Here is a 14292-nt window from a genome sequence, read left to right as displayed (position 1 = left end):
CTTTCTATGTTCTATGTTCTAAAGTAGAAATGTCGACACGGTCAATTACTGTTTCTGGGGTGAAAGGGGAGGGGTTTACTGTCCCAGTATTTGAACCGATGATGATAGAAGGTCCTAAGGACAGGGTCACAGGGGAAGTGATGTATATCCCCGATATAGGAAGTAACTTACTAGGGAGAGACTTAATTATCCTCTTAGGACTGGAGATTGGAATTCAGGAAGAAGAATTAGCTGTACAAATGGCGATGTTGACAGAGGATATGGAGAGAGAGAGATAGACCCTATTGTATGGGCTAGGGAAGGGAATCGTGGAGACACGATGGCGGCACGGTGGCGCAGTGGTTAGCACTGCTGCCTCACAGCGCCTGAGATCCGGGTTCAATTCCCGACTCAGGCGACTGACTGTGTGGAGTTTGCACGTTCTCCCCGTGTCTGCGTGGGTTTCCTCCGGGTGCTCCGGTTTCCTCCCACAGTCCAAAGATGTGCGGGTCAGGTGAATTGGCTATGCTAAATTGCTCGTAGTGTTAGGTAAGGGGTAAATGTAGGGGTATGTGTGGGTTGCGCTTCGGCGGGTCGGTGTGGACTTGTTGGGCCGCGGGGCCTGTTTCCACACTGTAAGTAATCTAATCTAAACTACAGATCTCTTCCCTTAAATACATTTAAAAAGGGAAGGGGACATTGTCTGTGAGCGACAACATCCCATTTCCATAGAAGGGACACGAGGACTGCAGCCAGTAATTGAGGGACTGATTAGAGATGAAGTAAGATCCCTCATGACCACAAATGGTTTAGTGTGATAGATTTAAAGGATGCTTTCTGGGCTTGACCCTTGGGAAAGGGAAGATTCAGGGCCGGCAGAAACAGCAGATGGGCATTGGGTGTTACCTGATGGGAGGGAAATGTTGAACAAAATGATGATGTGAGAGATTATGGCTGTCCCACATCAGGGCAGCCATTGGGGAGTACAGGCAATGTGTGATTTAGTTCTTAGGGAATACGGATGTAAAGGAATATATACAATTGCTAAACAAATATGTGAGGGATTGTGTATAATCTGCAGAAAGGTGAATAAAAAAGCCTTGAGAAAACAGACCCTGGGAGGAAGAGACCCGGGATTGAGACCCTTCCAGAGTATACACGTAGATTATACTGAGTTCCCCAGGGTAGGGAGACTAAAATATATGTTGGTCATAGTAGATCATTTATCCGGTTGGGTTGGGGCATAGCCCCTAGCTACTGCTGCTGCGAGTGGGGGGGTCTAAAACAATATTGGAGCACATCATTCCCCAATATGGGCTAGTACACCGTATAGATTCCAACCAAGGAACTCATTCTACCTCTTAAGTGTTACAGGGGGTAATGAAAAGGTTGGGAATATCCTGGGAATTCCATACTCCATGGCACCCGCCATCATCAGGAAGGGTTGAGAGAATGAACCAAACACTCAAACGACAGCTCTCTAAGTTGATAATAGAAACCAGACTCCCTTGGACCAAATGTTTACCTATAGCTCTCTTGTGAGTACGAACAGCCCCAAGGAAAGATTTGGGACTATCCCTCTATGAAATCTTATTTGGATTACCTTATCTGGGAACGCATGGAGAATTGCCAATTCCCAAAACTAAAGATTTGTTCTTAAAGAAGTATATACTGGGCTTGTCCTCCTCTCTGTCTTTCCCCAGGGAAACAGGGTTTATTGGCACAGACTCCAGCCCTGGAATTCACCGTTCATCCCATCCGGCCGGGAGATTGGGTCTGAGTAAAATCATGGACAGAGACTAAACTGCAGCCGGGCTGGGAAGGGCCGGACCAGGCTCTTTTGACCGAGACGGCAATAAGGAAGGCGGGGAAAGGCTGGACTCACTCCCGTCGGATCAAAGGGCCAGTGGAATCTCCAGTTGAGGAAGAAGTCTGGAGAGCTGAATCAACGCAAGCCCCGCTGCAACTCAGGCTAAAGAGACTTTGAGTAACTGATTATACAGTGGTGACACGAGCGCGGGGATTATTTCTGTCGGATTGTATATTAAGTTGTTTTGTGCGTCAGCATGATGTTTAGAATACTGGGAATGTTTAGAGTTATGATGCTCGCCCTCTTAGTATTGGGATTTTGTCAAATATCATTTTCATCTGTGTTACTAATGGTTCCTGAGTCTGATAATCCACAAGTCATAGACGCTGATGCATGCAGCTTAGTCAATTGTGGGGATGTAGATAATTAGAGACAGTACCGCAGCTCAGAGATACATCTTCAGTCCTGTGGGGATGACCTTGGGGATGGTCCTTGGTATAATGGTCTCGTCACAGTACACCGGGCCCCCTTCCAACCAGCTCGCGATTGTCCCGATAAAAAGTGTAACCCAATATACCTGACAATAAAGAAAACCACATGACATGAAGCAATTGGGGGGGGACACCTATGAGATACAATTAAATGAAACATTTGGGATAGAAATGAAAGCGAACGGGAAGGATTTCTCGGGCTGCTGTTTTTGAATTAGTGTCGGACAGGGAAAACGGGCGGAACTACTGGATAATGAGATACAACTTTTCACCCCTCCCGCTGATCCTAAAGTAATAAAAATTACAGAGATAAAGGACTTGAAACAGACTATCGAAATAGAAACTGGATAGGGGATGCAAATGCCTGGGTGGAATGGGTAAAGTATACTGTAACAAGTCCACACAGAAGGAGTTGCTCTGCATGTTCCTCCGGGAGGCCAGTGGCCCAGGTGGTTCCCTTTCCGCTCGGGTGGAAGCGAGACAGGAAGGGCATGAAATGTATGATAGCCCTGTATCGGGATGAGACTGCATGGAATGATAGGAATTGTACCTCCCTATCTCTGATGTTACCTCCCTCGGAGAAGAAAGATGGACAAATTCCCCCTGCATTTTCCGTCGCAGTTGGAAACCACACGCCGTGTGTGTGTAGACCAGGTCTAGAGATTTGGGGGAGCTGAAATTGTGTACAGAGATTAAAAATGTTACCGAAACGGAGAAGGGAGGGAACGACTCAGCAGCAAAGGGTTCCCGAGCGGATCTGTGGTGGTACTGTGGGGGCAAAATACTGAGACCCACCCTCCCTCCGGATTGGAGAGGGATATGGGCAATTGTACAGTTGGCAATTCCATTTCCCCTGGCATTTGAGAAGGGAAAGATAGTAGGGAAACAGGGAAGGGGCAAAAGATCACTGTTAGATACTTCTTTCGATGACAGGATTTATCTCGATTCGGTAGGAGTCCCAATGGGGGTACCTGATGAGTTCAAGGCTCGTACCCAGATTGCAGCAGGCTTTGGGTCAGCTCTCTTCTGGTGGGTAACAATTAATAAAAATGTAGATTGGATAAATTACATTTTCTATAATCAACAGTGATTTATAAATTATACAAGGGATGTGGTTAAAGGAATATCAGACTAGCTTGATGTGACAAGTAGGATAGCATGGGAAAACAGAATGGCCCTTGGTATGATTTTAGCAGAAAAAGTGTGTGTGTGTGCGCGTGTGTGTGTGCGCGTGTGTGTGTGCGCGTGTGTGTGTGCGCGTGTGTGTGTGCGCGTGTGTGTGTGCGCGTGTGTGTGTGTGCGTGTGTGTGTGACCTTTATTCCTAATAACACTGCGCCTGATGGTTCAATTCCTCGGGCCTAAAGGGGATTGACTACCTTAGCAGAGGGACTGGCTGAGAATTCAGGAGTAGACCCATCTCTCCCGGGATGGCCTGAATCCTGGTTTGGAAGATGGAAGGGGATGGTAGTCTCCATCCTTACTTCCCTGATAGTAGTAGTCGGGGTATTGGGGGCCATTGGCTGTTGTATCATACCCTGTATAGGAGGGCTCACCCAGAGACTGACTGAGACAGCCTTAATGAAACAGATGCCCTTAAAAGGGAATCAGACAGAGGGACTTTATCGACTAAATAATGAGGGGATGAGTGAGACCAAGATGGATGAAATCTCGGGAATGATCCTTGCGAATTTCGGGAGCGAGGCTTAAAACAAAAATGCAGAAGATAACAAATGGTAATTAAGGAAAAAGGGGAAATTGTGGGATATGGGAAAGTAATGTTACTTCTGCTATTCTGCAATTATAACTGATTATATAAAAATAAGTGAACTCACACCCAGTGTGTAATTGTTTCAGCCGGGAGCTGGGTCAACAAGAATGGGAACTATGTGGAGGGAATACATCATTGTTTGTTTGTATTAGCTACAAATGTCTGTAAGGGAGTAACAGGACTGTAAGACAATGGTAGATAATACAGGCACTAGATAAGATGCTGTGAGGGGAGGCAGTTACACTCAATATGCCTGTACAAACAGTCGGTATAAACATCTGTTTCCCACTTTTACAGACACACAGGGACAAACCCCAATTAAAAGGGGCTTAGTGATAAGATGCTGTGGGGGGGGGGCAGCACAGATGGAGGGGGTAGATAATGGTGAGGCAAGGCTGTGCCCACAGCAGGATGGGGTCAAACGGCCTTGTGAGGGCAGGAATAAGCATTTTGTCAGAGACCAGGCCGGATAAGACAGGAGATAAACAGGAGTAATGGGTACCGGTCTTAGGGAAGGGGAGGGTGGAAACAGGGGGGGGAAACGATGAGATTAAAAAAAATGTAGGAACCAAATTATATAAATATCGAGTATTTGTTGAATTCAGTGTGTGTTGTCCCTGCCTTGTGGACATCACACCCACTTGTAAGTGTGAAATAAAGGGCACTACTGATTCAGATCTTGTCTGGGACTGAAATTATTGACGTGAGTGAACTTAGTTTCTCACACCGTGGGGCTGTCCGGAATGTTCTTCCATCGCTGGGGGGAGTGGCCGGCCCTGGACACTGGGAAGAGGCGTCCCGTTCCCCAATGAGGAGCGGTCTCGTGTCCCGGTTCGGTCTGCTCCCTTGGGCGACTGGTACGAATCCCACGAGAGAGACATCTGAATCAGTGACAGGAGATCGATAGAACATACGGCAGAAAGGGGCCAGGCAACTCTGTACACAGACCAGGGTCAGAAAACTGACTTTTAAGTACTGCCTTGGTGGCTGGGATTGGGTTTTAGTCGTTAATAAGGGACTAATGAAGGAACGCAATATGGGCTGTGCCGTGGGTAAGGAAAATAGCCTCTGGAAAAACAGAAGGAGTAAAAGGTAATGGAAATGGAGGCGGGGCCCCTTACAACACACCTCCTGAAAGTCCGTTGGGCAGGGTGTTGTGGAATTGGAAAAGTAATACTTGTACAGGGGAAAAAGATGATTAAATATCGTTGCTTTGTATGGACTAAGGAATCCATTCCTCGTCCTGCTGTCTTCTGGCCAAAGTACAGCTCGGACGAAGACTGGGTTTGTAAATATCTGAATTTATATGTCAATGTGTGAGAGAGAGAGAGAATGAACAGAGCTGTACGGCTGGTAGAAAGTTTAACCCTTTGTGATTTGGTTTGAATGCACATTTGTTTGTTGGTGATTGAGTGTTTGTGTTTTATTCCCTGGAGCTTGAGTTCCAGGACTGTTTTGAATCTGAGTTTTTATTATGGAAACTTAACACGATGTCTTTTAAGGTTAAGGATTCTATAGAGATTAATGAAAAAAAAAATTGGTGATAACTCCTGTTCTTTTGACAGGTCATGACCGCCTTACTATCAGTTTCTAACTTATCTCTTCTATCTTTACATTAAAGCGATTTATGGCGGGCAGTTGCAGTTCCAGTTCACCATTAGATTGCAATAAAAACAAAATCCTATGGTAAATATCTGAGACCTTGGATTCGGCCCTTGTTCATGCATTAGAAGTTTTTTTTTAACTTGAATAGACAGATTCTGTTAAGGCAGCTCTGATTATTTCACGACCTATAGCATTGTAATCGAGCAATAATTGGTCAGGACTACTTAAGAAAACTAATTTTGGATTTAAATTAAGGGGCTAAAACTGGGTAATTACAGTGGATTTCAAAATTGGGAACTGTATGCATTTTACATTTTAAATATTGAATACTGAATAAATGACCGTAAATATATAAATATATTTACAAGTTAGGAACAGGCTTTAAAGTTAGTCAAGCATGAATTGATGAATTGGTGTTTGATGTTATGGGGAACTAGAAATATTGCAATATGTCTTAAAAAAAAAGGGGGAAAGAACGTAATGACTTATCCCCTTCGGGAGGTACCGATAGGGGACAAAGAGATTGGGTTTGTAAGTGACCCCCCTCACCAGTGGGGAGGTCAGAACGTTTAAAAAGGAAATGAAGGTCCTGGTTGTCTGAACAAATTGATCAATTCTTGGGCCCCAGTCTGTGTACGTGGGCTGGGTTAATGTCCATTTTGGATATACTGTTTACTGGGGGGGAAAGGGGACTAATACGGGGAGCAGCCATTAAAATATGGGACAGGGAACACCCGATTGGGGATGGGGATGCTGGACAGGGAGAGACGCAGTTTCCCCTCAGAGACCCCCAGTGGGAAAATCAAAACCCGGAGCGTAGAGCAGAAATGAGGGAATTGAAAGACCTGGTTCTAAAAGGAATAAGAGGCAGTTCCGAAGTCGCAGAATCTGACTAAAGCCTTTGAAGTTAGTCAGGAGAAAGATGAGACGCCCTCAGCTTCCTTGTAGAGATTAAGAGACTCAATGCGGAAATATTCGGGAATGAACCCTGAGGATCCAGTGGCGCAGGGTCTTTTGAAAGTACATTTTGTGACGAAGGCGTGGCCAGACATAGAGAGAAAGATCCAGAAGGTAGAAGGGTGGAGCGAAAAGCCATTAGATGAATTGTTAAGGGAGGCACAGAAAGTGTGTGTAAAGAGAGGGAGGATGAGAGACAGGAACAGAAGGTGAAAATGACGGTAGCTGCGGTTGGTGAGGGGGTTAAGAGAAGAATGGAACCAATATTGAGCAACTGGAGCGGTGGGTGGCACCATGTAGGGCAGGGAGGGAAGGGGAGAGGGAGAGGACAAGGGGGAGCATTGGATAGAGGGTTCGAGCGACAGGGGCAGAGATGGGGGTCTCCACAGGCAGGATGCTGTTATTGTGGAAAGATAGGGCATTTGAGGTGGGAGTGTCCTGATCTACAAAGGGAAGCAAGGGCCATTCCGCTTATGAATTTTGATAATGAATAGGGGTGTCAGGGGTTCCTGCCCTCGGGCACCCACCAGGAACCCTTGATAAACTTGAAGGTGGGACCCTGTAGGGAAGAGGTAGTCTTCCAGTAGATACAGGGGCAGCACGGTCATCGCTGAATTTAAACTAACTCTGCAGGGGCATGGGAACCTGGACTGTAGCTTCAGGGTACAGGACCTTGAGTGTAGGGAGGTTAGGAACAAGGCATCGATTTCGAAGGAGGGTGCCTGTAAACAGAAAGGTGGCTTGAAGTGTGTATACTTCAATGCCAGAAGTATAAGAAATAAGGTAGGTGAAGTTGCAGCGTGGGTTTGTACCTGGGACTTCGATGTTGTGGCCATTACAGAGACGTGGGTAGAACAGGGACAGGAATGGCTGTTGCAGGTTCCAGGGTTTAAATGTTTTAGTAGGGTCAGACATGGGGGTAAAAGAGGGGGAGGTGTGGCATTACTTGTCAAGGATAATATTACAGCGGTGGAAAGGACGATGGATGAAGACTCGCCATCTGAGGTAGTTTGGGCTGAGGTTAGAAATAGGAAAGGTGAGGTCACCCTGTTAGGAGTTTTCTACAGGCCTCCCAATAGTCCGAGAGAAGTAGAGGATAGTATTGCGAGGATGATTCAGGAAAAGAGTGAAGGTAGCAGGGTGGTTGTTATGGGGGACTTTAACTTCCCAGATATTGACTGGGAAAGCTATAGCTCGAGATCGTTAGATGGGTCGGTGTTTGTCCAATGTGTGCAGGAGGGTTTCCTGACACAATATGTAGACAGGCCAACAAGAGGTGAGGCCATACTGGATTTGGTTCTAGGTAATGAACCAGGCCAGGTGTTAGACTTGGAGGTAGGTGAGCACTTTGGGAACAGTGACCACAATTCGGTGACTTTTACTCTAGTGATGGAGAGGGATAAATGTGCGCCGCAGGGCAAGAGTTATAGCTGGGGGCAGGGAAATTATGATGCAGTGAGGCATGACTTAGGATGTGTGGCTTGGAAAGTAGGTTTCAAGGCAAGGGTGCAATCGATATGTGGAGTTTGTTCAAGGAGCAACTATTGAGTGTCCTTGATAAGTATGTACCAGTCAGGCAGGGAGGGAGGAAAGGGTCGTGTGAGGGAGACGTGGTTTAATAAGGAATTGGAATCCCTTGTGAAAGGGAAGAGGGCGGCCTATGTAAAGATGAGGCGTGAAGGTTCAGTTGGGGTGATTGAGAGTTATAAGGTAGCCAGGAAGGATCTGAAGAGAGAGCTAAGAGCAGCAAGGAGGGGACATGAAAAGTCCTTAGTTGGTAGGATTAGGGAAAACCCAAAGGCTTTCTATAGGTATGTCAGGAATAAAAGGATGACTAGGGTAGGTATCGGTCCAGTCAAGGATAGTAGTGGGAAGTTGTGCGTGGAGGCGGAGGAGATTGGAGAGACACTAAATCAATACTTTTCGTCAGTATTCACTCAGGAACGGGACACTGTTGCAGGTGTGAATATTGAGTCACAAGTGATTAGAATGGATGGCCTGGAAATATGTAGGGAGGAGGTTTTGGGAATACTGGAAAGGATGAAAATAGATAAGTCTCCTGGTCCTGATGGCATCTACCCTAGGATCCTCTGGGAAGCAAGGGAGGAGATAGCAGAGCCATTGGCCTTGATTTTTATGTCGTCATTGTCAACGGGAATAGTACCAGAAGACTGGAGGATGGCGAATGTGGTCCCATTGTTCAAGGAGGGGAGTAGGGATAGCCCTAGTAACTATAGGCCGGTGAGTCTCACTTCTGTTGTGGGCAAAGTCTTAGAGAGAATTATAAGGGATAAGATTTATGAACATCTGGATAGCACAGGATTCCCATCTCCTGGCTTGTCTCATGAGACAAGACATCTGGATAGGAATAATGTGATCAAGGATAGTCAGCATGGTTTTGTGAAGGGCAGGTCGTGCCTCACAAACCTTATTGAGTTCTTTGAGAAGGTGACTAAGGAGGTGGATGAGGGTAAAGCAGTAGATGTGGTGTATATGGATTTTAGCAAGGCGTTCGATAAGGTACCCCATGGTAGGCTAATGCAAAAACTACAGAGGTATGGCATTGAGGGTGCATTAGAGGTTTGGATTAGGAATTGGCTGGCTGGAAGAAGACAGAGGGTAGTAGTTGATGGACTAGGTTCATCTTGGAGTGCAGTTACTAGCGGTGTACCACAGGGATCTGTTTTGGGACCGTTGCTGTTTGTCATCTTTATAAATGATCTAGAGGAAGGGCTTGAAAGCTGGGTGAGCAAGTTTGCGGATGACACAAAGGTCGGTGGAGTTGTGGATAGTGAGGAAGGATGTGGCAGGTTACAGCAGGATATAGATAAGCTGCAGAGCTGGGCAGAAATGTGGCAAATGGAATTCAATGTAGCTAAGTGTGAAGTGATTCACTTTGGTAAGAGTAACAAGAAGATGGATTACTGGGCTAATGGTAGGCTACTTCGTAGTGTGGATGAGCAGAGGGATCTTGGTGTCCATGTACACAGATCTCTGAAAGTTGCCACCCAGGTAAATAGTGCTGTGAGGAAGGCTTATGGTGTACAGGGCTTTATTGGTAGAGGAATTGAGTTCCGGAGTCCTGAGGTCATGTTGCAGTTGTATAAGACTCTGGAGCGGCCTCATCTGGAGTATTGTGTGCAGTTTTGGTCGCCATACTATAGGAAGGATGTGGAGGCATTGGAACGGGTGTAGAGGAGGTTTACCAGGATGTTGCCTGGTATGGTAGGAAGATCGTATGAGGAAAGGCTGAGGCACTTGGGGCTGTTCTCATTGAAGAAAAGAAGGTTTAGGGGAGATTTGATAGAGGTGTATAAGATGATTAGGGGTTTAGATAGGGTAGACACTGAGAACCTTTTACCGCGAATGGAGTCAGCTGTTACTAGGGGACACCGCTTTAAATTAAGGGGTGGTAGGTATAGGACAGATGTTAGGGGTAGATTCTTTACACAGCGGGTTGTGAGTTCATGGAATGCCCTGCCAGTAGCAGTGGTGAACTCTCCCTCTTTATGGGCATTTAAACGGGCATTGGATAGGCATGTGGAGGTTATTGGGCTAGTGTAGGTTAGGTAGGATTTGGTCGGTGCAACATCGAGGGCCGAAGGGCCTGTACTGCGCTGTATCTTTCTATGTTCTATGTTCTAAAGTAGAAATGTCGACACGGTCAATTACTGTTTCTGGGGTGAAAGGGGAGGGGTTTACTGTCCCAGTATTTGAACCGATGATGATAGAAGGTCCTAAGGACAGGGTCACAGGGGAAGTGATGTATATCCCCGATATAGGAAGTAACTTACTAGGGAGAGACTTAATTATCCTCTTAGGACTGGAGATTGGAATTCAGGAAGAAGAATTAGCTGTACAAATGGCGATGTTGACAGAGGATATGGAGAGAGAGAGATAGACCCTATTGTATGGGCTAGGGAAGGGAATCGTGGAGACACGATGGCGGCACGGTGGCGCAGTGGTTAGCACTGCTGCCTCACAGCGCCTGAGATCCGGGTTCAATTCCCGACTCAGGCGACTGACTGTGTGGAGTTTGCACGTTCTCCCCGTGTCTGCGTGGGTTTCCTCCGGGTGCTCCGGTTTCCTCCCACAGTCCAAAGATGTGCGGGTCAGGTGAATTGGCTATGCTAAATTGCTCGTAGTGTTAGGTAAGGGGTAAATGTAGGGGTATGTGTGGGTTGCGCTTCGGCGGGTCGGTGTGGACTTGTTGGGCCGAAGGGCCTGTTTCCACACTGTAAGTAATCTAATCTAAACTACAGATCTCTTCCCTTAAATACATTTAAAAAGGGAAGGGGACATTGTCTGTGAGCGACAACATCCCATTTCCATAGAAGGGACACGAGGACTGCAGCCAGTAATTGAGGGACTGATTAGAGATGAAGTAAGATCCCTCATGACCACAAATGGTTTAGTGTGATAGATTTAAAGGATGCTTTCTGGGCTTGACCCTTGGGAAAGGGAAGATTCAGGGCCGGCAGAAACAGCAGATGGGCATTGGGTGTTACCTGATGGGAGGGAAATGTTGAACAAAATGATGATGTGAGAGATTATGGCTGTCCCACATCAGGGCAGCCATTGGGGAGTACAGGCAATGTGTGATTTAGTTCTTAGGGAATACGGATGTAAAGGAATATATACAATTGCTAAACAAATATGTGAGGGATTGTGTATAATCTGCAGAAAGGTGAATAAAAAAGCCTTGAGAAAACAGACCCTGGGAGGAAGAGACCCGGGATTGAGACCCTTCCAGAGTATACACGTAGATTATACTGAGTTCCCCAGGGTAGGGAGACTAAAATATATGTTGGTCATAGTAGATCATTTATCCGGTTGGGTTGGGGCATAGCCCCTAGCTACTGCTGCTGCGAGTGGGGGGGTCTAAAACAATATTGGAGCACATCATTCCCCAATATGGGCTAGTACACCGTATAGATTCCAACCAAGGAACTCATTCTACCTCTTAAGTGTTACAGGGGGTAATGAAAAGGTTGGGAATATCCTGGGAATTCCATACTCCATGGCACCCGCCATCATCAGGAAGGGTTGAGAGAATGAACCAAACACTCAAACGACAGCTCTCTAAGTTGATAATAGAAACCAGACTCCCTTGGACCAAATGTTTACCTATAGCTCTCTTGTGAGTACGAACAGCCCCAAGGAAAGATTTGGGACTATCCCTCTATGAAATCTTATTTGGATTACCTTATCTGGGAACGCATGGAGAATTGCCAATTCCCAAAACTAAAGATTTGTTCTTAAAGAAGTATATACTGGGCTTGTCCTCCTCTCTGTCTTTCCCCAGGGAAACAGGGTTTATTGGCACAGACTCCAGCCCTGGAATTCACCGTTCATCCCATCCGGCCGGGAGATTGGGTCTGAGTAAAATCATGGACAGAGACTAAACTGCAGCCGGGCTGGGAAGGGCCGGACCAGGCTCTTTTGACCGAGACGGCAATAAGGAAGGCGGGGAAAGGCTGGACTCACTCCCGTCGGATCAAAGGGCCAGTGGAATCTCCAGTTGAGGAAGAAGTCTGGAGAGCTGAATCAACGCAAGCCCCGCTGCAACTCAGGCTAAAGAGACTTTGAGTAACTGATTATACAGTGGTGACACGAGCGCGGGGATTATTTCTGTCGGATTGTATATTAAGTTGTTTTGTGCGTCAGCATGATGTTTAGAATACTGGGAATGTTTAGAGTTATGATGCTCGCCCTCTTAGTATTGGGATTTTGTCAAATATCATTTTCATCTGTGTTACTAATGGTTCCTGAGTCTGATAATCCACAAGTCATAGACGCTGATGCATGCAGCTTAGTCAATTGTGGGGATGTAGATAATTAGAGACAGTACCGCAGCTCAGAGATACATCTTCAGTCCTGTGGGGATGACCTTGGGGATGGTCCTTGGTATAATGGTCTCGTCACAGTACACCGGGCCCCCTTCCAACCAGCTCGCGATTGTCCCGATAAAAAGTGTAACCCAATATACCTGACAATAAAGAAAACCACATGACATGAAGCAATTGGGGGGGGACACCTATGAGATACAATTAAATGAAACATTTGGGATAGAAATGAAAGCGAACGGGAAGGATTTCTCGGGCTGCTGTTTTTGAATTAGTGTCGGACAGGGAAAACGGGCGGAACTACTGGATAATGAGATACAACTTTTCACCCCTCCCGCTGATCCTAAAGTAATAAAAATTACAGAGATAAAGGACTTGAAACAGACTATCGAAATAGAAACTGGATAGGGGATGCAAATGCCTGGGTGGAATGGGTAAAGTATACTGTAACAAGTCCACACAGAAGGAGTTGCTCTGCATGTTCCTCCGGGAGGCCAGTGGCCCAGGTGGTTCCCTTTCCGCTCGGGTGGAAGCGAGACAGGAAGGGCATGAAATGTATGATAGCCCTGTATCGGGATGAGACTGCATGGAATGATAGGAATTGTACCTCCCTATCTCTGATGTTACCTCCCTCGGAGAAGAAAGATGGACAAGTTCCCCCTGCATTTTCCGTCGCAGTTGGAAACCACACGCCGTGTGTGTGTAGACCAGGTCTAGAGATTTGGGGGAGCTGAAATTGTGTACAGAGATTAAAAATGTTACCGAAACGGAGAAGGGAGGGAACGACTCAGCAGCAAAGGGTTCCCGAGCGGATCTGTGGTGGTACTGTGGGGGCAAAATACTGAGACCCACCCTCCCTCCGGATTGGAGAGGGATATGGGCAATTGTACAGTTGGCAATTCCATTTCCCCTGGCATTTGAGAAGGGAAAGATAGTAGGGAAACAGGGAAGGGGCAAAAGATCACTGTTAGATACTTCTTTCGATGACAGGATTTATCTCGATTCGGTAGGAGTCCCAATGGGGGTACCTGATGAGTTCAAGGCTCGTACCCAGATTGCAGCAGGCTTTGGGTCAGCTCTCTTCTGGTGGGTAACAATTAATAAAAATGTAGATTGGATAAATTACATTTTCTATAATCAACAGTGATTTATAAATTATACAAGGGATGTGGTTAAAGGAATATCAGACTAGCTTGATGTGACAAGTAGGATAGCATGGGAAAACAGAATGGCCCTTGGTATGATTTTAGCAGAAAAAGTGTGTGTGTGTGCGCGTGTGTGTGTGCGCGTGTGTGTGTGCGCGTGTGTGTGTGCGCGTGTGTGTGTGCGCCTGTGTGTGTGTGCGTGTGTGTGTGACCTTTATTCCTAATAACACTGCGCCTGATGGTTCAATTCCTCGGGCCTAAAGGGGATTGACTACCTTAGCAGAGGGACTGGCTGAGAATTCAGGAGTAGACCCATCTCTCCCGGGATGGCCTGAATCCTGGTTTGGAAGATGGAAGGGGATGGTAGTCTCCATCCTTACTTCCCTGATAGTAGTAGTCGGGGTATTGGGGGCCATTGGCTGTTGTATCATACCCTGTATAGGAGGGCTCACCCAGAGACTGACTGAGACAGCCTTAATGAAACAGATGCCCTTAAAAGGGAATCAGACAGAGGGACTTTATCGACTAAATAATGAGGGGATGAGTGAGACCAAGATGGATGAAATCTCGGGAATGATCCTTGCGAATTTCGGGAGCGAGGCTTAAAACAAAAATGCAGAAGATAACAAATGGTAATTAAGGAAAAAGGGGAAATTGTGGGATATGGGAAAGTAATGTTACTTCTGCTAT

The 14292-nt window shown here is 46.4% G+C and overlaps 2 protein-coding genes across 4 annotated transcripts in view; one reads left to right on the top strand and one right to left on the bottom strand.

The window, feature by feature from the left end:
* The window catches only part of LOC132834020 (uncharacterized), a 45656-nt gene extending 41544 nt beyond the window's left edge, over window positions 1-4112 (top strand). For all 3 annotated transcript variants that reach the window (XR_009647141.1, XR_009647143.1, XR_009647142.1), the window contains exon 2: window positions 1683-4112. The gene's annotated coding sequence lies outside the window, so the exon portion shown is untranslated. The remainder of the gene's footprint in view (window positions 1-1682) is intronic.
* LOC132834019 (beta-1,4-galactosyltransferase 3-like) overlaps window positions 1-12596 on the bottom strand; it is a 48111-nt gene extending 35515 nt beyond the window's left edge. Inside the window, exons 1-2 of the mRNA XM_060852734.1 lie at window positions 12463-12596; window positions 2229-2366 (exon numbers count right to left, since the gene is read on the bottom strand). The gene's annotated coding sequence lies outside the window, so the exon portion shown is untranslated. The remainder of the gene's footprint in view (window positions 1-2228; window positions 2367-12462) is intronic.
* Window positions 12597-14292: the final 1696 nt, after the last annotated feature.

Source organism: Hemiscyllium ocellatum, chromosome 38 (assembly GCF_020745735.1).
Source record: "Hemiscyllium ocellatum isolate sHemOce1 chromosome 38, sHemOce1.pat.X.cur, whole genome shotgun sequence".
Classification (NCBI taxonomy): Eukaryota; Metazoa; Chordata; class Chondrichthyes; order Orectolobiformes; family Hemiscylliidae; genus Hemiscyllium; species Hemiscyllium ocellatum.
The sequence above is the reverse complement of the archived record's forward strand: the minus strand, read 5'-3'. Positions and strand labels throughout refer to the sequence as shown.